At 40.5% G+C, this 27058-nt stretch overlaps 1 protein-coding gene and 1 pseudogene across 9 annotated transcripts in view; one reads left to right on the forward strand and one right to left on the reverse strand.

The window, feature by feature from the left end:
* POU6F2 (POU class 6 homeobox 2) overlaps positions 1-27058 on the forward strand; it is a 481859-nt gene that overhangs the window by 173304 nt on the left and 281497 nt on the right. The gene's annotated exons all lie outside the window — the stretch shown is intronic.
* Positions 4163-4281, reverse strand: LOC118143884 (5S ribosomal RNA; annotated as a pseudogene).

Below are 27058 nucleotides of genomic sequence, written 5' to 3' on the forward strand. Positions count from 1 at the left end.
AGAGCCCAAGAAGATCTTAGGGATCCTATAATCTAAACCATTCTATCCCATTTTGTACAAGAGAATGTGGACCAGTTACTGACCAAGGTTGAAGCAAGAAAAGTGACAACACTAACATTTACAAGACTTTGCAGGATGCCGAGCACAGTGGGCATATGTGATAGAGCTTCCTATATTCTAGTGTTTAATTTCCTAATGACACGGCCAGGAGGGAATTAGCAGCCTTACTTTGCAAACAAGAAAGTTGATGTTTAGATAATGTGTCTGCTTTGACATACACATCCGGTTCTGAGGAGTAGCTGCATTTGTCTGGGCCTCTTTCGTTTGGCTCTGAATGTATCCTCCCTCTACCTCCCCAGGCCCATTCCATTTCCTGTAGCTGTAGTACTTAGACTTTTTTATGTTCTTGGCACATTTTAGTGAACTACAATTCTCAGTGGCTCACCAGTTTTAAAAATGTGACTCCCATTAAAATAGCAACAACAAACAACCTTTCTATAGCAATCACTCCATTCCCTTGGCAAATTGTGTTTCCGCCCCTGTAGGGCTGCCTTATGCCCAAATGACACATACTGTATGGATGTGTATAGTTCTTTTACATTCTATTAAACAAGAATTCTGATTTTGCATCTTATCTGCTATCCCTTATTCACAGCTATCCCATTTTACTTTAAATCCTTGAAAAGTTCTGGCTAACAGACATCACAGTCAATATCTCTTTGGTTGTAAGAGAAGTAAATGATACATTAATCAAGACTTGGAAGCCCACTCTACAAGGGTTTGCAATGTACTCAGGGACTACAGTACACCTACTGAGAACCAATGTAGATTAAATCCCAACTTCCTAAACTCTGCTCGAGCATTGAACTAGACTTGTACCAGAATCCAAATGCCTTAGTAATTTCATTTCTCCTCTGTTTCAGACAGATTCGTTATTTCTTTTTCTTCTTGTACCTCTGGCACTAAGACTGTGAACCTGCATTATTTATTGATTTCAAAATGAATTTTATTTATTAGTAATAGTATTTCTATGCTAGCTACCAATAAAACATTGCTAAATTGCTTTTTGGCTGTTTCAAAATTTATTTCATTTTAATAAGCAGTTTTTAAGCATTTAAGAAATGTGTCTAAGACTACTTTAAGCATTATGAAAGGGGGAAAAGAGGTATAATACATGGTCTTAACCCACAAGTAGCTTACAGTCTTCATAAAAATATAAGAGCTATTCCTATGAAACAGTTTAACAAACTGAATGCACAAATAATCATTATGGACTGTAACTGCTTCGAGTGGTTAAGAGAAAAACAGATCTGTAGGCTACAGGGGCTCCCATTGGGCCTCAAATGTTGGGTTAGATTTTGAAAAATGAATAAAGGGCATTTTAGATTTAGAGATGGCAAGGACAGAGACACAGTGACACAAATGAACTTGAGCTCAAGTGATCAGAAAGGCAAAGGGTAAAAGTTCACACTGCAACCTGAGGCAAGTTCTGGGAGGCAAGGGTTGCATTAGAAAGAGGATCCAGAGCCTGGAGTTGGGGATTCTACAAACTACCTGGAAGATTTACACTTTATTTGGAGAATGGTGAGGAGCACTGAAGGTTTGTGAGCCCAGGAAAAACTTCACAATGATGATGCTTGCTGGACATCAGTGAGAGACAGTGGATGGGGGACACAGTAGCAAGGGGAAATGAGAGCCAGCAGAAAGAACAATTAGAAGCCTATTAGAGTAATGCAGGCATGGTGTAGAGAAAATAGTTGGTGACTATGCACGTAGAATGGGAAAGATGTGAGATATATTGCTAAAATAATTAAGACAAAAGCAGATGATTAGTTAGATATGAGATGAAAGGAATGCGTTGAAACTGGCTCCAAGGTTTCAAACCCTGGCAATGGGAAGAATCCTGGTTTAGAGTAAGAACCTCACCTTTTATTGTGAACCCACTTTATGCCACACACTATAATAAAAGCTTTACATGCGTTAATTCACTCATTCCGCATATTGCCTGGAGAGTCAGACATGAATGCAGAATTTTCCCTCTACATATGAGGATTCTCAGACTCAGGGAGGCTCTGTAACTATTTCAAGTTTACATAGCTGACAGAGCAGCAGAGGAGCCCTTAGCTTGAAAGCCCACGTTTACCAGTTTTTACCATGCTTACTATATTGGATTCCTCTGAGATGGTCCCCTTGTTGCCTAATCTGACAGATCCTTCTCAGTCTCCGTCCTGTTGACTCTGCCATGATAGGTGCTCCTGACCATTTCCATCTCTTCTCCCTTGGTTTTAGAACTTCGTTCTGTCCTAGTTGTTGTTGTTGTTCTTCATCTTCCTTCTTTTTCCTTCTTTCTTCTTCTTCCTCCTCCTCCTCCTTCTCTTCCCTCTTCCTCTTTTTATTCATCTTCTTGCTCTCCTTCTCCTTCTTTTTGACAGTTTCTTTTGTTTCCAGTGGTTTTCCTTCCTCTGCCTGCCACATGAAGACTGGTGTTTTGCAGGATTCTGTCCCCATACTCTTCTTAGGTAATATTCTTTAGTTCCAAGATTTCGTTACTACATATACTGATGATTCTAGTGTTAAATTTTCTATCTCAACTCTCTTTCTGAAGTGCAGGACTCCCATCTATCTACCCATCTCCAGGCTACCTCCACCTGCATATCCCATAGATACCCTGAACTTAAATAGCGAACACATTATCTGTTCTGAACAATCTCTTTTCCCTCTTGTCGATTTGGTTGTTGCTGTTGCTCCTTTGTCACTGAGAGGCACCACCATGTATCCAGTAATCCAAACTTAAGGGACAGTTAATTTGACCCATCATTTTATAGATGAGAAACATCTCCCACCTACTTTCTTAAGTCCTCCTTTGTTGTAACCTCAAGAATTTGGAGAGATGATGCCTCCTCTCCAACACGGACTCAACCACATGCAGAAGCCTCTCTAAACTAGAAGCTGCTCATTAACTTGACTTACCTCTTTTGTATTAAAAAGAGGCGAGAACCAGAGACATGACAAGTATAAAAATGAGGGCTCTGAAAGGACATACAGCGATGGTGGCGTATCCCAGCCTGGGATGAAAGGATGAGAGACATGACGAAACATAAATGCCCCATGTTTGTTACGTGTGTCTCCTAGAACCTTGTTTGGAATTGATTTGAGTCAGTTAGAAATACTTCATGTTTACTACAAAAAAAAAAAAATGAATTCAGAAAATGGCAACAGTTCTGAGAAATAAATACAACTTGCAGGTTAATAGTTTTCCCCAACATGCAGAGAATTCTTGGTCATATTAGTAATTATGAAATATGATATTTTTTTCAGGATCTATGAAAAATTTAGTGTCCTCCTCCCCACAAAATACATTATTGGGTAAAGAGACAGCTAGAAGGTAAATTACTGAAGAATATACTTATAAATATGTTCAACTACCCAACATTGCTTGCTCTTTGTCCTCAGTCTCAACTGAAGACCGTGAAAGAGAATCTATTTCCACTAAAATATGAAATGTAGAAGCTAGACCAACCGCACAGTTAATTGCCTGAGACAGTGATGCCTTACATGAGTCCCTGGACCCCTAGAGATTCGGAAGCCAACAGTGGCGGTTTCATTAACTATTTTTATTGTTTCAAAAGCCAAATAAGAATTTACTCATGATAAACAACTAACAGATCAGATTTATTTCATTAGGCTGAAATTATACCATTTTTACAGCTTAATATGCTGATCTGTAACCCTGAAGGTTAGTTGTATATGTTTTGATAAATTAAAAATGAGATAAAAATATTATTATATTTAAATAAGTTCAGTTTATTTGACATAAAAGTTTTCCAAGATCAAGATGCTTATGATAAAAGAGTAGTCAAGCTCCTGATGGAGGAAAAAACCTGGAAACTTCAGAAAAAGAAGGGGGGGAAACAGGAGAGTTTTCTAAATAGAGGAGGGTCAAGGTGAATAAAGATCCAAAGGCAAAAAGTAATAATGAGCCAATAAATACAATAAAAAATAGGAACTGACCAGCCACACATGAGTAAAACTTTCCTCAATCCCAAACTTTCCAAATCCATGTAACACACTGCAGCTCCTAGGTGATCATTCCTGCTTTGTGGCAAGCAAATCAACTTTTCCATCCATTCCTTCTCCGTCTCCAAGATTTTTTTGTTTTTTTAGCCTACAGCACCTGGTATTTCTACGTGGTCTCCCATCCAAGTGCTAACCAGGCCCAACCGTGCTTAGCTTCCAAGATCAGACAAGATACAGCATGTTCAGGGTGGCATTGCTGTAGACTACTGTTGGATCTTTAATGTCGTCTCCGTCATTCACCTCACCACCCAACAGCACAAATACCTATTCGTGTTTATCTTGCCCAGCAAAGTGTATCCTATGTCTTGACAATTTTCTGTGTTCACCATAATGTCACACACAAACAAGATATTTCATCAATCGTGGCTGAATTAATAAATAAATGCATGAATCTTGCTGCCAAGACCTAAGGCATTTTATGATTTTTAGGTCTGGTTTTTCAAAGAATTCCACAGACATTGTGGAAAACTTGGTTGGATCCACAGTTAAAAATAACACCAGAAAATGCTGGATCCTGTAATCCTTTTCATGTCCACAGTTCACTTTACATAGTAATGGGAGTTAGACTTTCTCTCCAAGTTCCACTTGGCTTGACCTTTACTATCTCCCATCTTTATTTGTTCATGGAAACTTTCTTTGCCCACTAAATTATGGATACCAGAGAAGTAATGTTCTCTAAGACACTGATTAGGTAACAGTTCTTTGTAGAAGGGGGGGCATGTTTAGGAAGAGATACAGCAGGCATCATTTTAACAAAGCCCAAGTGTCAACCTGATTGTTATCTGTGAAAACCGGAGCCTGTCTCTAGCCCTTAGAAAAGTCACACTACCAAGGGGACTGAGGGCTTGTCCCTATCCCTCTCACCCCTGGGACTCTCTGGAGCTTTTTTGTTACCCCTATGATCCTTATTTATCCTTATTTACCTTAATGGATCCTGTCAAACTGCTGAGCCTACCTCTGGAAGTGCTGGAATGTTCACTTTGACCTGGTGAGGCAGAAAGACTCTTTCCAAGCAGGTGTGTTTCTTGGGGGATAAAGGACACATTTTATGGCTAGTAGTGTCCCAAACTTCAGCGTGGTTTTCCTATAGACTTACATTAGCTCAGTAAGTTTTCTATATGGGAACAGATAAACTTCACATTTGGGGATTTTTTTTTTTGTGGGTTTTGCTATTAACTAATTGCAAAATAATACATATTTTTCATAGCATACTCAAATAATATAGACACCTTTTCTCACAACTCACACCCCATTCCCCAGAAAACATTTTGAAGAGTTTGATTTAAATTTAGTACTTTGTATATATCCAAACAAGCTTCATATACATAAAGACAGATGATATATTGTATATTTATCTATAAGGTATATTATATAAATGTATATACATACATTTGTATGTATGTGAATATAATTTTATTTTGCTAAAAAATTCATCTTATGCATGTAATTAAACCTTTTCTTTTGTACTCCATAAAGCATCTTTAACATCTGTCTATAGCACTGCTCACTGTTTAACAGCTACATAGTATCCTAGTATACCGTGTTAGGAATGATTCATAATTTAGTCAGTTTCCTATTAATTAATTTACCTTTGGTTCATTTGTAAAATATTTAATTATTTACCTGTACAATATTTTCGTGAATACTATATGCACATATTTGTGTCAGTGTGACTATTACTACCGGAAGGTCATCTAGAAATGGAATTCTTGGGTCCAATACATGAACATCTTTCACTTAAGTCACTACTACAAACTTTCCCTTCCCAATGACTGTAGCATTTTATACACTTCTTTAATTACTGGTGATATTAAATATTCTTTTCTTTATTAGCTACTTGTATTTCTTTTATGGATTGTTCATTCATATCTTTTTTTTCTTTTTGAGATGATGTCTCGCTCTGGCACCAGGCTGGAGTGCAGTGGTGCGATCTCGGCTCACTGCAAACTCCGCTTCCTGGGTTCAAGCAATTCTCCTGCCTCAGCCTCCCAAGTAGCTGGGTCTACAGATGTGTGCCACCATGCCCGGCTAATTTTTGTATTTTTAGTAGAGATGGGGTTTCCTGACCATGTTGGTCAGGATGGTCTTGATCTCTTGACCTCAAGATCTGCCCGCCTTGGCCTCCCAAAGTGCTGGGATTACAGGTGTGACCCACTGCACCTGGCCTTATTCATATCTTTTACCAATATTTTGTTAGATTATCTTTATATTATTGGCATATAGGCAATTTTATATTTTATAAATGTTAATGCTCTAAATGTTTTATATATATAGATACATTGTATACCAATTCTTCATTGTCTTCAAAATTCATTTGTGCCTCAGATAAGTTACATATTTTTATATAGTCGCATATGTTATACTTCTTTTTTGCTGTTAGGTTTTAGCTTTTGTGTCATGCTAAGTAAGGCCTTTTCTAACTCAGGCATGTAAAACTATTGCCATATTTTCTTTTGATGCTTTCTCAAATTTATTATTTTTAAAAATAGATATTTAATCCAGCTAGAATTAATTTTTTGTGGATGGTATGCCTAAGAATTTTCCAGTTGAAAAGGACACCACAGAAAACATATCTACAATGGTAATAAAATTTAATTACATCTTATAGGAGATGTTTTTGTCTTGGAAGAAAATAAAATTGGGAGTTTTGACCAAGCATCAATAGTAGCCTATTTTTATTTCTCAAGAGCTTTCAGATGACAAAACGCTTTGTATCTGTGAAGCACCTTAAAATTGTCTGAACATTTTTGTATCCAGGTTCTCTATTTGCAGCATCATGACAACCATATAAGGTACATGGAGCAGGGAGTATTATCTGTTTTAAGTGACTTGTCTAAGATCTCTAAGATAATTAAGGCTGTGTTGGTTCTAGAAAACAGCTTTCTTTAAATTCCAGTATTCTTTCTACTAATATAACAATCATAACCTTCCTACCAGGAGTTATTCCACACACAGAGAAATCCCAAGGTAGAGAAAGTCTTGACTGTAATAAAAGTGAGAGGCTTAAATAAGTTAAGCAATACAGGTTTGTTAAAATCATTGGTCATGAGCCCTTTCTCCCCATCTCTGGCCTGACATAAATGGTTGTGACTGAGTTGGAAGCCTGCTGGAAAGAGTCTGGGGTGGTCGCCCGGTGCAGGTTTAACTGGAGAGGTGCAAATTGTGCTAGCGTAATTCCTAATACAAGACAGTGGAAAATTGCTAGCACAATTGAGAGTTGTTAACACAATAGAAAGGACGCCAAAGGAAAACCTGATGTGTCTCTCCTGCATCTTTTTTGTCCCCACTGACATTTTCTGAGGGGATAAAATGAGATGACATTGGGAAGAAAACTACCATACCAGAGCCAGCAGTGATTGCTGCTTTGAATGCCGCACAGCTGCGCCCATGTGGCCAGATTGATCCATTTCAAAGCAATGGCCATTAGATTGCGTTTTACTCTGAAAATGCAGTGCCTTTCTATTTCCCAAGTTGTCTGTTGTGATGGATGGTGGGATGCCCTACCTCAGTACATTATTTTATGTTTAACAAGCTTTCATTGTGGAATTAACTGAATTGTACATTTCAATAATATTCTAAGACAAATTCTGGACTATGAAGAGAATGTGAATTATGGAAGAGGAACTTTGTACAGTAGGCAAGTTTTATTTTGTTCAAACAACTGTACTTTAGATCTGATTAGATCCAGCATCTAACTTTAACTCCTTTATTTTAATGCCTGCTGATTTTTATTCACAGAAGAAAATTTTTGTTCTTTTAAAAAGTTGACTTGACATTTCCTTTCATTTCTCTCCTTTACCACTTCAATATTTTAAAGCCATTATGCTTTGAGAATGAAAGTGTTTGGGAGAAGAATTGTTGTGCTTGTTAAGCACATGCGTGAACTGCAACATGTGCATAGTGTCCGGGCCCCTCCAAAACAACAAAAGCCTGTTTGAAGAGAACAGAGAGTTAGCCTGTTCACGCTCATGGCAGTGAATACAATTTCATCAAGTCATACAATGTTAAAACTTTCCATTGTAAAAATGGAAGTTCTGTGTTCTTCTTGGGCCTAGTATAGACACATGATCACATATTAACTAAATATACCTAGTACTTTCACTGTCAGATTGTGATTAAATACACCTGGAATTTCCCCCACACTATTTGATAATTGATCTGTAATAGTTGTAGCCCATAAAACAATGTCCAGGATGGTACAACAATTATTTATTGAATGATTGCATAAATTAATAAAGGTTAGTACTCGAAATAATTATACTTTTTGAATAAAATTAATTTTCATAAAGTTATGTCACATTATATAATTATAATGTGATTTATAATCGCCACTTTATGTGATTATAAAATTGAATTAAAAGGTAAGGCGAGGTGCAGTGGTTCACACTTGTAATTCCATCACATTGGGAGGCCAAGGCAGGCAGATCACTTGAGATTAGGAGTTTGAGACCAGCCTGGCCAACAGAGTAAAACCGCATCCCTACTAAAAATACAAAAATTAGCTGGGCATTGTCGCAGGCGCCTGTAATCTCACCAACTCGGGAAGCTGAGTGGGGAGAATCACTTGAACCTGGGAGGTGGAGGTTACAGTGAGGGGAGATCTTGCCACTGCACTTCAGCCTGGGCAACAGAGCAAGACTCTGTCTCAAAAATAATAATAATGAGAATAAAACATTTTATTGGTTGTTTTTGTTTAGTCGTTACATCTTTCTATTGCTTACTATCCTTTTAGTTTTGCAGATTGGAGAATTAGTTTGGTAAAAATGCATATTCTTGCATTTTGTCTTTTTTTAAAGAGAAAAGTTAAAAACAAAGAAAATACCCAAAATCCTTCGCAAACTACATGCTGTATACAGGTTGTAATAATAATTTTATTAAAACCATCAGGTCTCAGTATTTTGGATTAATTCATATGGTTAGGACAACTAAAAGTTTCCCAGTTTCCTGACTTTGCACAACATAACCTTGCAATATTGCGATATCATTATATATATTTAACATAAACTAGGAATAACAGAGATAAAATAGATGGAGACTTACCTAATCCTCATGTAATTAATCCAAGAAGCTTCATATTTCTATAAAATTATTTACCATTTAAAATGACTTTTCAGCAAATCTGGAACCAAAATCAGAATTAATTTTATAGTACAGTGGTAAATTATAGTTAATAATAATTTATATTTCAAAGTAGCTCAAATTGTAGAGAAAAATTGTAGTGTTCCCAATGCAAAGAAAATATAAATGTTTGAGGTGACAGATATCCCAGTTACCCTGATGTGATCATTACACATTGTATACATGTATCAAAATATCACATGTGGCTGCTCTGCCTATGCAGTAGCCATTCTTTTATTCCTTTACTTTCTTTCTTTCTTTTATTTATTTTTTTTTTTTTGAGACGGAGTTTCACTCTTGTTACCCAGGCTGGAGTGCAATGGCGCGATCTCGGCTCACCGCAACCTCCGCCTCCTGGGTTCAAATGATTCTCCTGCCTCAGCCTCCTGAGTAGCTGGGATTACAGGCAGGCACCACCATGCCCAGCTAATTTTTTGTATTTTTAGTAGAGACAGGGTTTCACCATGTTGACCAGGATGGTGTCGATCACTTGACCTCGTGATCCACCCGCCTTGGCCTCCCAAAGTGCTGGGATTACAGGCGTGAGCCACCGCGCCCAGCCTCCTTTACTTTCTTAATAAACTTGCTTTCACCTTACAAAAAAAATCACATGTAACCCAATAATATGTACAACTATGATATATCAACAAAAAAACAAAAAGTTTAAAGAATTAGAATTTAAATGTAGTTCACATTTATCTTTTTTTAAACTTTAAGTTCTAGGATACATGTGCGGAAAGTGCTGGTTTGTTACATAGGTATACCTGTGACATGGTGGTTTGCTGCACCTGTCAACCCATCATCTAGGTTTTAAGCCCTGCATGTACTAGGTATTTGTGCTAATGCGCTTGCTCCCCTTTACCCGATCCCCCAAAAGGCCCCGGTGACCCTATCTGTGTCCATGAGTTCACATATATCCTTTACCTATTTTATGATATGTATTTATCCTATAAGTTCTGCTATAAAATTATTAATTAGAAATTAAACAATTTTCCTTAGTCACAATGTTTTAGTAGTTATGTTTAAAGATGGAATATTCAACTTTTAAGTGTCAGTGCTCATTTTAATCAGGAAAACAATCTATAAATGATAAGATGTCTATTATTTAGATTTAGACTTTTCTATAGACATTGTTAGCAAGCGTCTCTCAGTATTGTCTATGTTCCCAAAATATTGAGTCAAAAAGGGAGAAACAGAAGCGGTTGGATTAAAAAGAAAAAAAGATGTTCACCTTTAAAACAAAAATAATCCCTCAATTGGTTAATGGCCCTCCCTGATGGACTCGTGCAATAAAACCAAATTTCAGAGCATTTAGCCATAGGACACCCATCATTGCTCCTGTTTTTGCAGCCTTGGGTAGGAAGGGATGCTGCACCATCCTCTGCCCTGTGTAGACAGCTGCGCTGTGCACTCAATCTGCTCTTTGAAAATCACTTCAGTCTTGTAACACATCCAAGTGTTAAAAACTTTTAAAGTCAAGAGAGCTTCTATATATTTAACTTAACATCTTTTGTGCTCAACAGTTTCATGACTGTTAGGGAGTAGGGCCATCAGGCAGTTTTTGTGAATCACTTTTTTGTTTGTTCTTATTGGAGTAGGGGAGGAGAACGGAGAGAGTCCGCCAAATGAAAGTGGTTGGCTTTGCCAAAGCATCATTTTTACAAAAGAAACACTTGCTCCTTTCAGAGAAATCAAGAAAGTGTAAAAAGATTTGTTTTCTAAAATTGTCTCAAACCTCATCTTCCCCGGGAGACAGTCATTACTAATATTTGATGTATTATCTTCCAGTTTTTCTTTGTACATTTCTGTTCACATATTATATATTTAACATTATCGCAAACATGTTTTAGTATCATTGTAAACTCTTTAGAAGAGTTTTAAAAACATTTTTGCTTAACATTCTAGCTCATTTATATCCCCTAATTTTCATAATCATTTCCTCCTGTGACACATTGAGACTGTTGTGTCCTCCAATGAAACATCATTTCAGACCTGAACTTCTGCAGGGTAATTCCTTGGTCACATAGTGGCTAATTCTATAGGATTTATTAAATCACCCTACAGAACTTAACATAGTGAAGGTGATTCTTAACTAGAATATTGTTATTTTCAAGGCATCTGTAACCCAGGAATCATAGGAAAATTATACTTGAGGATCAATTATTACCCACCCCACCCCCACCTTCATGTTTTAGAAAATTGAAGACAGAAATTATCAGAGGCCTGACTCTTCATGTCTCCCTGCTTTTTTCTTTTTTCTTTTTTTTTTTTTTTTTTTTAATTTTTTATTGGATTATAGGTTTTGGGGTACATGAGCAGAGCATGCAAGACAGTTGCGTAGGTACACACATGGCAGTGTGCTTTCTTTTCTTCTCCCCTTCACCCACATTTGGCTTTTCTCCCCAGGCTATCCCTCCCCACCTCCCCCTCCCACTGGCCCTCCCCTTTCCCCCCCAATAGACCCCAGTGTTTAGTACTCCCCTTTCTGTGTCCATGTGTTCTCATTTTTCATCACCCACCTATGAGTGAGAATATGCGGTGTTTCATTTTCTGTTCTTGTGTCAGTTTGCTGAGGATGATGTTTTTTGAGACAAAGACTCATGCTGTTGCCCAGGCTGGAGGGCAGTGGTGTGACTTTGACTCACTGCAACCTCAAACTCCTTGGCTCAAGTGATCCTCCCCTCTTAATGTCTGGAGTAGCTAGGACTACAGGCATGTGCCACCACACCTAGCTCATTTTTGTATTACTTGTGGAGATGGAGTTTGGCCATGTTGCCCAAGCTAGTGTTGAACTCCTGGGCTCAACCATTCTGCCTGCTCAGCCTCCCAAAGTGCTGGGATTACAGGCGTGTGCTATCATGTCTGGCCTTCAGGTCCCTTTTTAATACTTCAAAGAACTGCTGTCTAATAGAAATACGATGTGAACCACAAATGCAAGACTCAGATGTCAATTTTCAATTTTCTAGTTGCCATATGTAAAACATAAAATAAAAGAGGAAACTAATTTTAATAATACACTGAATGCAGTGTACTCCAAAGATTAGCATTTCAATCTGCAATCAATATAAAACTTACTTATGAGGTATCTCATAGATCTTCTTATACTAAGTGTTAGAAATGGGTGTATGCATTCTATGCTTAACACATATCTCTATTTAGTCTAGCTACATTTTTTTTTTTTTTTTTTTTTGAGACGGAGTTTCGCTCTTGTTACCCAGGCTGGAGTGCAATGGCGCGATCTTCGCTCACCGCAACCTCCGCCTCCTGGGTTCAGGCAATTCTCCTGCCTCAGCCTCCTGAGTAGCTGGGATTACAGGCACGCGCCACCATGCCCAGCTAATTTTTTGTATTTTTAATAGAGATGGGGTTTCACCATTTTGACCAGGATGGTCTCGATCTCTTGACCTCGTGATCCACCCGCCTCGGCCTCCTAATAGTCTAGCTACATTTTAGGGCTCAGCAGCCACATGTAGCTAGTGGTTACCATTTGGGACAGCACAGCTGCAGAGAGAGAATAAGCAGTAGATAAGAAGGTGGATTCAGTCTTGAGTTTGAGCTAGCTCTGTGCTTATCTCTGTTTATCTATCTATAAAATGGGAATAGTCATAGTAACTATTGAGTTACTATAGACAGAGCTTGATGAGATAATCCCCAAAGACAGTGCTTGATGATGAGACAGCACAGTCCCCTTGATGAGATAATCCCTGGAGACAGTGCTCAATAAACGTCCTGTAAAGAAATGTTGAAAAAATGTAGCTAGTGATCCTACTCTAACTTATCCAGTGACTTTTAGCATCCTAGCATCTTCCCCTTTCATCTTGTCCTGTTTGGGAAGAATGAATTATTTGGAAGCTAATCACTGCTCTAATGCTCTGGAGAAAGGGACTGCACTTCACCCATAGCCTAATTGCCCAAAGCAATGTGGAATCAGCTACCTCTTTGTTATGTTTAATCTATGTTGATGAGAGCGCTTCTCTAACAGAGGCCTACACTATTTCCTCCTGGCCTGTTGGATAATATGTTCCGATCTCCTCCAAGTGATGGATGGGAAGGTGGAGGGAACCACAGGTTGTTAGTATGGCTGCATACTCTACATACTCTGCCTGGTGGCTGTCATGGTAGTTTGCGTGAGTTACTTAGTGGAGATTTAGGCTTATTCTACCTCTCTTCTCAACTTCTAATGTTCCAGCATCAGCATGGAGCTGAAACAGAAATAACCGAAAAGAGAGTTTGGCAGAGATTTCTGAGCCAGAGAACTTGCTTCTCAAGCTGGTCCATGTGTATGTGCCTCAGTGGTTCTGCCGTAGGCCGGGAGAGACCTACCAAGTGGAGGTGTGATGGAGAAGGCTCCCTTCAGTTCACCCTGGAGGTGGGTTCGATTCCTTTAAGCAGGAGGACACTGGCCGCAATCCCAAGTCTTTTCTACTTAGAAAATGTGGCCAAGTCTCAACAATAATGCTGTATTAAAGGCAAACACTCTTCCTGATGAACAGGCAGGCTGTCTTCAGGCACATCACAGTTAGAAAACATACCTGCAACCTCTTGTTGAATTCTTGTCGGTTGCCACCTCTCTGTATTGGCTTTTGTGTCCTGAACATTGAGTGTTAGCTGACAGTATTTTTACATTGTGGGTGTGATCAGGACTGTTTTTAAGGGTGACTGTGATTACAGAACAGCCAGCTATACCTGATTTTCATTTTATTCATATATTACTGTGATCTCTTTATTTTCATTTAGTGCTGAAAACACCTACAAACTTATCTGCAGTCACGTGTGTCTTTTCCTCCTGCTTAAGTGGAAGAGGAATCCCATCCCGGCCAAAGCCCTCAATCGCATTCCTGCCCACCTCCTCCTTCCTTCGCCCCATGGCTTGTCCCCTCTCTCCTCAGTCTTCCCCTGATCACTCTCACCTGGCTCCCTCACATCTGTTCTTACATCCACTCAAGTCCTTTCTGTCTTCTTGGACCCCACATCCTCTCCAGTTGTTGCCTGATCTCTCTCTTTCCTGTCATAGCCTGATACTTGCAAGAACTAATCTCACTTGCACCATCCCTGCCCCAAGCCCCATGTACTCCTCAAGCCCTGTGATCTAGATTCCACCCACCATCGCAATGGTACTGTTCTCCCCCGGGTCAGCCATGTGCTCCTTCTGCTCTTTACTCCTCTTCTCCTGTGACCTCTCTCCATTGTTTGATGCTGTTGTCTATTCCCACCATCACCAAATTACTTTTTCCCTTTGGTTATGGCTTCACACTGTCTGTGTGTGTGTATGTTCATCTAACTCTTCGGTTTACTAGGCCCTCTTCCTCTAGGCATCCCTTGCATGGGCGCTATTTTCAGTCCTCTGTTTTTCTTCTGCATTCACTCCCCTGGCTTTAATGATACTAAACACTGATAACTCCGCTCCATACTTTAACTCCAAGTCTTTCTTCTGACTTCCAACCCATACTTCCAACTTTCTGCTAGACACTTTTATTCAGACATCCCAGAAGGCACCTCCAACTAAGCATGTCCAAAATGTAGTGAATCAGTATAGGGTGACCATATATTTTATTGTCCAAACTAGGTCAATTTTTGAGTGTGAAAAAGGGGCCCTGCTAGTAATTATGCCACAATAATAAGCATAGACAGAAACTGTTCCAGGAAAATCAAGACAGGTGTCTAGGGCCAACTTGTCCCTTCGGCACAGCAAGCACACTGCTCGGGCCATGGTGATAATACTTTTAGGGGCCCATAAAAATATTTTAATTTTGTTTAAAATCAGAAGAAAAATTAATATACTAATAATAAAGTAATGATGAATCCAGCCTGGGTTATCTCTGTCTCATACACAGTCATAAACTGTAATTATGATTTTTTAATGATGATAGGGCCTACGAAGGCCAGTGTGCTGGAGAAACCAAGAAAATCATCATGCGGCCTCACGTGTGCCCACCCTTAACACCCACTTTTCCGATGTACTTCCTTTCGTGATTTCTTTATCTCACAGACTGGCATCCTCACATTCACTCAGAAGACCCCACTCAGAAAACCTGGATATCATCCTTGAGTCCCCTCCACCCACTCCACTGACCAGAAGGATTACCGATGACTCGACCGTTCCCTAAGCTTCTGTTTCCATCTAGGAAGACTGTCCCATGTCTCTCTTTATCTTAGGTCAGTCAGAAAATCAAAGAGGCAGACTTTTGCCAAATGTTTTCTCCTTTTTTGTTTTCTTCCTTGAGTGCCTTCTCCTTTTTTTCCTTTGTAACTTTCAGATGCTTTCACTGGCCAGCAACAAAGTGCTTAACTCTTCCCAATAGACACCCCTGGCCTGCAGGCTCTTCTCCATGCAGGACCCAGTCTCCTCTCCCACCTGCTGTGAACTTGTTCTTGGGCCGTGAGGAGCATCTCTCAGCATTTCAAGATTCAGGTGATGGTGTTTCCCCTCTTTGTCAGAGCGGCCTTGTATTTTTCTAGATTATCCTTAATGCTTGATTTTAAGAAAAATTGCTCTGTAAGGAATGTTAATTTTATCTTTAATGCTACAAATAATGAGAATGAGAATTCTATACAGTGCCTGGACATTGCCTGGGTGGATGGTTTCTCAACAGCCTCATGAAGCCCCCTTTGCTCTCACATTTCATCTGATGAATTTCCATTTGCTCCACAGATTGGACTAATGAGACAACACTAGGGGAGGAGGGTGTTTTTCCCAGAAAGACAGGGAAAGCCTTTTCCTTCCCAAAATATGCTTCCTGGATCACCACTGCCCCACAGGTCTAACTGATCATAACTTTTACATCATGGCCTTGAAATGTTGTTATTCACAAATGAGCATAGAACCAAAGAAAGGCTAAAAAGAAAATGCATGCATACAAACACATACCCCACATCTTGTGTTAGCCACAAATAACAATTTCCCAATTCTAGAACATTGAAGTTTTCCAAATAATATAAAAACACTGATAGAAGAGTCTATAACATTAAGCATGAGAAATTAATCAGGTGCCTTTAGTCTGTTAAAAACCAGAAGCATGTTGATGCCTACCAAAATAAAAGTCAATGGGCATAATGAAACCATTGGAAGGAATGGACCTTATTTGGAAATACGCTCATAGAAAGTCACAGAATTTCTTTGCACTCTCATCTCATGACTTACTCTTCAACCAGCCTGTTCCCTCTATGCTATGGCTCACTCAATTTTAAATATTTTTTCCACTCCTCAAACACAATGCATAGCTAACCGAATTTTCTTATAAAATAATTTATTTTTAGAATAAAAATCAGGTTACTGTAGGAGGTTTCATAGGCAAAAGCCAGTGTCCATCATTCAATGTATTTGTCCCTGGAACTCTGGCCTTTTGCCCCCTCTCCTTACCCCCATCCTCCTTTTAAGGATTCAAAAGCTACAAGAATTTCCTCAGGACTTTTACAGAGCTCAGGGCAGGGATGGAAAATGTCTTTCAACCTGCATGGCAACCGTGATCAAGTGGGGGCACCTGTGTTAGAAAAACTGGTGGGGGAGGCCGGGTGCAGTGGCTCAAGCCTGTAATCCCAGCACTTTGGGAGGCTGACGCAGGTGAATCACGAGGTCAAGAGATCAAGACCATCCTGGTCAAAATGGTGAAACCCTGTCTCTACTACAAATACAAAAAATTAGCTGGGCATGGTGGCGCGTGCCTGTAATCCCAGCTACTCAGGAGGCTGAGACAGGAGAATTGCCTGAACCCAGGAGGCGGAGGTTGCAGTGAGCCGAGATCGCACCATTGCACTCCAGCCTGGGTAACAAGAGCGAAACTCCGTCTCAAAAAAAAAAAAAGAAAGAAAAACTGATGGGGGCTTCAGGATTCACTCCCAGTGTCTGCCATGGGCCGTATGGGGGAATAAAAGCTCAAATGCCACTAAATGGTGGTCTCTGGGATGAGAACACCTGGACGAGATGTTCCAAGGATTGGGAAAGAAAGAAAACAAAAATGCCTTCTGAGATGTAAAGTTTAAAATCAACACTATTTATATTGCATTTCATCTACATTGCCACCGGGCTTCATCTGAGGCTGGCATGTCCTTCCAAGCACTTCACATGGAAGGGGCTGGCGTGGGCTGAGAACTTGGCCTGAGGGTCCTATAGTTCTGAATGAGCTTGGGTTCGGAGAGACTGATGCCACCAAATATGAAATTTCCAGTTTTTCTTTCTTCTAAGACTTTTAACATTGTCAAGTTAGGAGGTGCCTCATAATCGGTTCTACTTTTGATACAGCATTTTAATCTAATGAGTTATTGTATCGATGCTACATTTTAAAATTAATGATTTCCCTGAATAGGAAAACTCTAATGTGTACTCTACTCCTCTTGCTGTAAATTCACAAGCACGAGTTTGTAAAACTGTAACATGTATTCCACATAGTACCTGTATCCATCTTTTTTAAGCTTTAAAACTTTCTTCAAATAGGAACATTTTATCATTTCCATTTTTATATGCCTCACTCTCCCCTAAATATACCACAAGAGTTTCTCTTTCATACACCTCTATTGAAAGAAAGTATTCATTGAGTTTTATATTCTATAGTTTGATTATAAAAGTAGTCTTTATTTTCTAAGTATACTTTGTAAGTATAATACAAAGTACATTAAAAGTTAAACCATGAAATATGCTTTTAAAACAACCCATGCAGAAACTCTCTCAATTTGGAAGCATAGCCTACCCAGAGAGGATGTATTATTTTAAATTTAACTTAATAACTTGTCATTTTGGTGATCTTGTGATCTTCGTAAAGTTCAGTCTTTTTTGAAAAATATCCGCACCCTGTGAACCAGCAGAATCATAGCAATCAAGTTCAGACACAGCAAAGCTGAAAACCAGATCTTGGATGATGGTGGCTCATCAAAGATAGGACCACCGAGAGGGGCTGCCTGGCTCTTGTGTCCTCTGTTAACTGCTAGTTTACCTTCTACTTGTTGGCTATGGTGGAAGAAGGCGAGTCCTTTTCCAGACCGTTCTATCCCATCAGAGCATACCTTTCTGTACCCAAGGCAAGCAAGTGTTTGTCTGGGTACAGGGCATTCTCAGCTGAGTTTTATTAGGTGAAGTAAAAACTGCTTTTTTCCTAATGAAAGGGATGAGATGTGATGGTTTTTTAATCAGCCATATAATCTGTTCTGGAGCTCTTCTGAAAGCAGATGTTTCAAGGGTGCTGGCCTCCAGATACCTGGAGTTGGGGTTCCATGATGGTACTATGATTGTACTCCACCTTATTGTAGCATTATTGATCAGTGATGAAAATTTAAGTCACTGCTGCTGGATCAAGACTGTTGTTTTGAATGCCGTGGAATGATCCCAAAAGACCAGAAAGGATGCTCCTTCATTCTGCCGGTGAGGGGAAACAGCATAATGCTTAAGAATGTGCATGTTGGTGCCACACAGCCTGGGTTCAAATCTATTTCTGCCACTTTTAGTGGCTTAAGCCAAGTTACTTTACCTCCCAGGGCCTTGCTTTGTAACATGCAGTTTGGATGTTAGAGTATCCTCCTCTCTCCCAGCTAGAGTTGCCATGGAGGTTAACTGGGTTAGAATATGCCATGCGTTTAGAAGAGTCTGGCACTTGCTAAGCCCAATTTAGTCTTTGCTATTATTATTATGTATGGGACTCAGAGACCCCACCTCCCCTCCAACATACACAGAGAGTCTGCAGAACTGATTTTTGATATGCACAGAAAACCACCTGGGGATCTTAAAATGCAGATCTTGATCCACTGGATCTGGGGTGGTCTAAGGCTCTGCCGTTGCTGCCAGCTCATAGACCATGCTTTGAGTAGGAGGGATGCAGAGCAGACGTGTTTACAGAAAATATTAGCAAGAGTGACAAATCCATGTGGCTCTGGTTATAATCACTCCTTGTCTACTGGAAAGTTCCCAGAGCTGGTGGGGAGCTGAGAGGATGCAGGTCTGGCCCTGACTAGCTGCATGTTCTATCACTTAAGGCCCATCACTTAAGCCCATTGTATTTCATTTCTCCCATCTTCCAAATGGGGATAATAATACTTGCTCTACCTACTTCATGGGATTGTTGTAAGGGTCAAATGAGAAAATGTATGTGAAAGCTCTTTGAAAAATTAAAAGTGCTGCCCAATTGTAAAGGGATCAATAGTAGCAGAAGGAGGGTGGACTGGGGGACATTTGACTGGGAGCGAAGAGCTCCCCAGAAGAGTGAATTCTGAGCTGAGGTTTGAAGGAGGCGGGAGAGGTAGACTGGCTGTTATTCCAATGTGGCAGTAACTGCTGATGGAGGAAACAGCACAAAGACAGAAGCAAATACACCCGGGCGTGTGTCCATGCATGCAGAGCGCCAAAGCAAACTAGCACGCTTTCTCAGCAGCGGGTCCATTCCAAAAAATTAATGAGATATTAGATTTTTTTTTAAGCAGCCAGAGAAAAAGAGCATAAAAGGAAAGGTAGAACATTTGATCTGAAATCTCAATAGAAGCCTTTTGAGTGGATGCAAAGACAATAGAGGAACTATTTTACAAAGGACTTTCAATGCCACTCAATCAGCAAATATGTCCCCCACCACTTCTTGGGCACATAGCACAGAAGAAGCCTCCCAATGCCTGGCCACTAATTACCGTCTCCACCAGGCTTTGGTGCTCCCAGTGATTAGCTTGGGTCTGCAGCAAAGATTATTCCAAAATTATATGGGAAACTCCAGTCTCGTGTCTGCTGCTCCTGGTCATTTGCCTTCTTGGGTCAGGGCTGGCTTCATGGCTGTATGATCCATGCAGGTGCTCAGGACCCCAAGCTCAGAAGGGCTCTGTGTTCAGTTCAATGCTCTACTGTCACTGCTTTGAAGTGCTTGATGTTTTTGAACAAAGGACCCAGCACATTTATTTTGCACTGGGCCCCAGTACTGGCTTCAGTTTTCCTCTTCTCCCTACCAGCTGCCCACTGCTGACCCTCCTGCCAACCTTTCCCCTTTGCCTTTCAGAACACCTTTCCATAAGAACCCCTCCCATCCATGCTTCCCATTGTCTATGCATCAGTGTCACCTAAGGCACTTTAAATCATACTAACGTCTAAGTCCTACACCAGACAATTAGAGCAGAATTGCTGGGGCTGTATGTGTCTATGATGATGTGCATGTGATTCTAATGTGCACACATTCAAGGTAGAGAAAAGCAGTCCTGTTTGCAGAAAGCTTCTTCCCTTCCTAGCTTTAAGCAAAACTTTGCTGTTCTCTGTAACATGGTTCTCCGCAGTCCTTTCAAAAAGAGACTGTTCACTCATGGCCACCCTACACATGATGGCATCAGAAGGATGTTGGGATCGCCACATCCTTCAAAGGCCACTAACACACCATAACTCCTCCACTGTGTTCCTTTGAGAACCTTGTTCCTCTGTGATATGCCACATTTCTTGCCTCATTTCTGTCACTGAAGGCACTGTTCTTTGGCCACCTCCACTCACCTCTGGCAGTCCTCAGCTTCTCGGTGGAGATGGTCATTTCTAACTCCGTTATCACCCGGAACTCTTTACTCCAAAGACCATATGTGAAGCCCAGACTTATTCTGCATCATCTCTCAGTGCTTTGTTCCTGCCGTATCTATTCTCCCACCCCAAATAAGAGAACATTCACTTGCTTTGGTGAATAGGGAATGGATATGTCTTTTGGGAGGCAATCATTCAATTCATTACACAAACTTGTGCAACTTTGCAGATTAGAGCCACAGGAAATCCGTGGTCTCCAGCCTCTTCAACTAGTACTGTTACTTGCTCACAAAGAGCTCCTGTTCCAACTTCTTTCAATTGCCATGTAAAACATCACAGCCACCCATCTCCAACTCAAGCCATTCCCACCTCTCACAGCAGGTGAGCTGGTGTCCTTCATTCCTTAGAAAACTGAAGTCATTAGGTTGCTTCTCCATCGCTTTCCTCTGTACACACTCATTCTCTTTTCTTCCAGCCCCAAAGATGATGTTTCCTTCCTCTTGTTCAAAACCAACTTACCATCTGAGCCAATGAACCATCAGTTCATTTCCCCCCTCTTTCAGCAAGCTTATTCCATTAGGAGTACCAACTTTCTCACTTATATTTTCAACCTTTCTCTTTTAACTGTCTCCTTCTCAGACTATAACAGGCTCTAATCTTTACCTCCTTAAAAAAAGAAAACAAAAACAACAAAAAATTTTGCTCCATATTATCCTTTTCTGCTTTATAAATCAGAAGATTTCAAACTTTTTGACTTCATCTTAAAGCACAAAAGACATTTCAGGTTGTTTATAATATTGATATTGTAAATGTTACATTGTAATAATACAGATGACACATTGCAAATAATATTTTTCCTTAGTATGTGCTAAGGACTGTTATTTCCTATCTTATTCCACTTTGTTCTATTATATATTTTACTATTTGATGTTTAGTAAATGCTGGATGCCACTCACAACTTTCTTTCGCATTCTTCAAATAGACTACAACCTATAGTTTGAAAATCGTTGATGTAACCTGCTCACCTATTTAAACACATTGTATGTAAGTCTTCACTTCCTGTCCATCTCAGCCCTCACTGAAATGCAGTCTCAATTTTCATTATTCCAGTGGAACTGCTCATGCTAGGGCTTATTCATCCAAATAATATTTTAAGTACTTAGTACTTGTTAACATATTAACAAATCTAGCGTGCATCTTTCTCTTCTCTTCTTGATCCCTTTAAAGCATTTGGGATGACCAGATTCACTGTTCTCTTGCAAAATATCTGTTTCTGTGGCCACCTGACAACTGTGAACTCTCTGGGTTCTTATCTCAACTAACTGAATGTTTCTCCTCGGTTTAACTCCTGGGCTCTTTTCTGCTGCAAGTGTAAACCGTTGTATTCCCCAGAATTGCTTAAGTCATCGTTCTTCTAACCCACTCTTCCTGAGAGCTCATCCATTCTGTGGTTGAAGTATCACATACTTATTGATTGTTCCTGTGTTCGTGTCCCTTTCTTGAGCATCTAGTGATATCAACATCACCATCAGAATCCCATAGGCACTTTACACTTACTATGGCCAAACCAGAAATTTTTATTCCAGCAAAAATGCGGCAAGGAAAATCATGTTTTCTAGGAACCTGGCTTGTCAACAATGGACATATCCTTTAGACTAGGGGTTCCCAAATCCCGGGCTACAGACGGGTACAGGTCCATGGGATGCACAGCAGGAGATGAGAGGCAGGCAAGCAAGCATTACTCCTGAGCTCTACTCCTGTTAGATCAGCAGTAGTATTAGATTCTCTTATTGTAAACTGTGCATGCAAGGGATCTAGGCTGTGCACTCCTTCTGAGAATCTAATGCCTGATGATCTGAGGTGGGACAGTGTCATCCCAAAACCACCCCCCAACTGCCGTATTAGTCTGTTCTCACATTGCTATAAAGAACTGCAAAGAGACTAGGTAATTTGTAAAGAAAAGAGGTTTAATTGATCAACAGTTCCACAGACTATACAGGAAACGTGGCTCTGGAGGCCTCAGGAAACTTACAACTGTGGCAGAAGGCAAAAGGGAAGCAGACAGTTCTTACATGGCAGGAGAAGGAGGAAGAGACAGAGGGGGGACGCACTTTGATAAACAATCAGATCTCTTGAGAACTCATCATTACAAGAATAGCAAGGGGGAAATCTGCCCCCATGATACAATCACCTCCCACAAGACCCCTCTTCCACATTGAGGATTATAATTCCACATGAGATTTGGGCAGGGACATAGGCCTAAACCACAGTACCATCCTCCTTGGTTGGTAGAAAAATTGTCTTCCACAAAACTGGTCTCTGGTAGCAAAAAGTTTGGGAACCGCTACTCTAGACCAGTAATTTTTAAATTTCTTAGCCCTGATAATGCCAAGAGTTCACACAGACCACCTTCTACAATTTCCATTGCTGATGAGTGAATTTTAAGTTTATGCTACTATTTGTCAACCACGATAACAAAGATTATTCCTTATTATTATAACACAGAACATGCCATGCAATTCTGAATTACTGTGTCATGCTCCAAGCCAAAGTACAAACATTTTCATATTTCCAACATAAAATCCACTCAGAGTCCAACATTCCAACCACCTGATTAAGGTCGATAAGTCCAGGCTGATACCTGCATTCCCAGTTTAGTCTTGCAAATACCAGGGACCTCCCTTCCCAAGTGGCCCAATTCTGTTTCAATAGATACTAAAGAAGGGAAAATTTGTGAGTCTAGTCCATGAGAAAGGACAAGCTGGTCCATGCAAATAGGCCAATAAATTATGGATTTATTTGCTCAGCAATAGAATCATCATAAAGATTAGAGTGACCTAATAGGTTAATTTTTCTTTTTCTGTATTTTGGTTATCTTTCCCCCCTCAGGTGCAGAAAAATTTGAATCAGTGCCAATTTGTTTAATTGGATTTTTAAAATAACCGCAAAAAATATCAAGTAGTCCTTTTAAGCTTTTTGAGTGAGCTCAACAAGGGCCAAATCAATTAAGCAAATTGCTTTAAAAAAATAACCTACTAACTCCAAACAAACCTCTTCACTATTTCAGAGATAGTCTATGCTGAGATTTGTGCCCAGCATGTTTTTCCAGTTGAATTACCAGCTTTTCAACACTAGGGATTTAAAAGGGAAATACTGACACAAATCTCAGCCACGGTAGCAAAATGGTGCAAATCCAATCCAGCAGGCTGTTTGGACAGCAGCTGTGGGACAAGGCAACAGTTCCCTGGCACTCACCAAGCCTGTGGCTGTCACCTGATTTGTTTGTGGCTTGGGTGGGGCACTCATGCCAAAATGTCTGCACTCTGACTTACAAGACATTTTTCTCTCCTCTTTGGTTTTCTTACATAAATATATGTGAAATATGAAACACACCAAATGGGTGGGAGATTTAATGGTTTTCTTTTTCCCTTTGTCTGCCACCTCCCCTCTCACCTACCATTTAATAAACCGTAGCATAAGAGCTGTATTTTCTTTTGAGCAGTAATATGTAACCAGAACAAACAGAGGACATAGGAAAGGTGGAGAAAAGTTAGATATATAAGCAAGAAAAAGTGAGTTATTGATTTTATTGACTGGTCTGTTAACTTCTGACATTGCAATAAAGTCTTATTTATTTGTATATGGAAGACTCAATTACATAGATACATATCATTTTAACAACTGGGTTATTTACAGGAGAATTGCAGCTTCATAAATAATATAGACCTGGAATTTCTCAAGCTGATGTTTATCCATTGTTACCTAAGAAAGTTATGATGGCTGCAAGTACACTTCAGTGTGAAGTCATCAGAACAGCATTACAATAGGATGGATGGCAGGGCAGAGGAGGGGGGTTTACTAAGGACAAGAATGCTCAGCCTAGTGAAGTTATACAGCAAATAATCCTGGGCTAATAAGATCCAGGACAGCCCCACTCAACTGCCTTCTTCTTGCCGTAACATGACAATCAGCAACACTGTCAATGGAGACGGGTTCATGCATCCAGGTCTTTAAACTTCTGTTTTAACTGTTTTTACAAACCCTGAAATACAATGCCAATGACTTAAAACAGGAGTTTATGAAGGATATGTCTAAAAATAAAGGCTGTGTCTTGAAAAGAAAGTTTTGTAAGAATATAACCAGATATTTCCAAAGGTCTTCTCTTGATGGGGTAGACATGTAGGGGAAGATTCTAGTGCTGCTCTGCATTCCCTGGAATTTCCTAGAGCCTTGTTCAGGTGATGTCCTGGAAGAATTCCTTGTTTAACCGTTGGTTTAATAGGCAGCTTCTTTGCTAGGTTATAGGCCCCAGAGGCTCAGGGAGCATATCTGGCCATCACTCAGTAAATATTTTTGGGAATGAGTAAATTGATTAAGTAATGAGAAGTATGACAACTTGGGGTGTGTGTGTGTCTGTCTGTGTATAGTTTTGTTCTGTTTGTTTTTTGAGACTGGATATCACTCTGTCATCCATGTTGGAGTGCAGTGGTGTAATATCGGCTCACTGCAACCTCCACCTCCTGGGTTCAAGTGATTCGCCCATCTCAGCCTCCCGAGTAGCTGGGATTACAGGTGCCCACACCATGCCCAGATAATTTTTCTATTTTCAGTAGAGACAGGATTTCACCATGTTAGCCAGGCTGGTCTCGAACTCCTGACCTCAGGCAATCCGCCCACCTTGGCCTCCCAAAGTGCTGGGTTTACAGGCATGAGCCACCTCACCTAGCTGGTATATTTTTTGTGTATTCCTAGCATGTTGCAAAATACGTTCCACCTGGCAAGAACTTAATAAATGTCATGTTAAATGAGCAATTTTCAGATGAGGTGGCTAGAGGATATAGTCAATAATGGACTTGGAACTCAGATTGGAGTCTTGGAACTGGGAATCCCCAAGCTTAACTCTCCTGCAGGGCACTCCAAATGGAGTGCCGGTAAATGACAGCTGTAAGAAAATACCAGCAGAATCCAGCCTGGGTGCTGAGCAAGCATTTGCTACTTGGTTAAGCATGCAGGCTGTCTCTACCTCCCTGGTGACTGTCTCCCTTGTCTTTATTTATTTATTTGACCCTTATCATTACAGTCCACCTATATCTACCTGTGTGCTTATGTTCCACTTATGACCTGAGTTATTTCAGGGATGCATGTTCAGACACCACCTCAGCCCTTGTATAGATTCCTCAGCACCAACCTAGCCATTTTTGCCCAAAGCCATCACTGCCAGACATTGCCCTGAAAAAAGATATCTTCCACACCAGAAATATAACTCCTTTCATTCTACTTCCACTACTACTCATACAGGACTGTGTGGATTTTTGTCCTGAGCTCTATGTCCCTTGTGTCTGAGTCCTGAGCAGTGCCTGTCATCTCCCCTCCCTCAGAGCCTTTGCAAATCACTAGGGAAGGTGCTGTCAGGGTCTGCTCCTTCCCCGGCTCTGTTTCTTCCCATTTTGACACACCTGTGGGCTCAACCCTGCCCCCAGGCATTGACAATGCTTGAGGCTAATGCTCAGAATCTCAGTATCTTGTCAGATCAAAGAGCTGTGACCCGGTTTCCCAGGCCTGCCGCCTGCTCTGTGTTCTGGAGCCCTGCTGGGTGACATGCCTACTAATGTGATCGCCAAGGTGGTCTCTTGTCTCCCTTCAAATATAAGGTACAATAAGAATGCTTATATTTATTGTGTGTTGACTATGTGCCGGAAACTGCAATTATGAAATTTGTGTATGGGAATTAGTGCACTTCATCCTCACTCTCTGAAGGAGGTAGCATTTTTTTTTCAATTTTACAGATGACAAAACTGAGCCAAGAAAGATTAAGCAGTTTGCTGGAGGTCCCACGTCCGGTAAGTGGTGGAGACAGGCAATCTGCCTTCAGAGCCTGTGGTCCTCGCCCTAAGGCTCTTACTAGATCCCTGCCTCGGGTTGGTGATTCACCACTGACGAGTGTCCTGATGGGGGCTGTGTCTTTGACTGCCTGCTCCACCCCAAACCCCAAATCCTGACCACTCCATCTCCTGATTCAGCTTTCTGAGAGTAAGCACCAAAGTTGGTGGCAGCTGCTGGGCTTTGCTGAGTGGTGGCATTAACAGGTCTTTACTGCCATCAGTGGATAGGGTGGACAGGAGACAGGACAGAGCAGAGGCGTACAGCTATGCTTGTGGTCTGCATGTCAGGGAGGGCCACTGAAGGACCAGGGGAGCTACCAGCAACAGTAGTATGGAGGATTTGGGATTTGAGAGCTGCTACTTCTGGGGATGAGGCAGAGAAACCAGGCAAAGGTAACTAGAGATGGGCTTTTTGAGCTGGGGGGGACTAGGGGAGGGACAGTGGGGCATAGGGAGTTGGGGAGGGATAACATAGAGAGAAATGCCAGATATAGGTGATGGGGATGGAGGCAGCAAACCA

This window comes from Callithrix jacchus, chromosome 11, assembly GCF_049354715.1.
Source record: "Callithrix jacchus isolate 240 chromosome 11, calJac240_pri, whole genome shotgun sequence".
In the NCBI taxonomy this organism is placed as follows: Eukaryota; Metazoa; Chordata; class Mammalia; order Primates; family Cebidae; genus Callithrix; species Callithrix jacchus.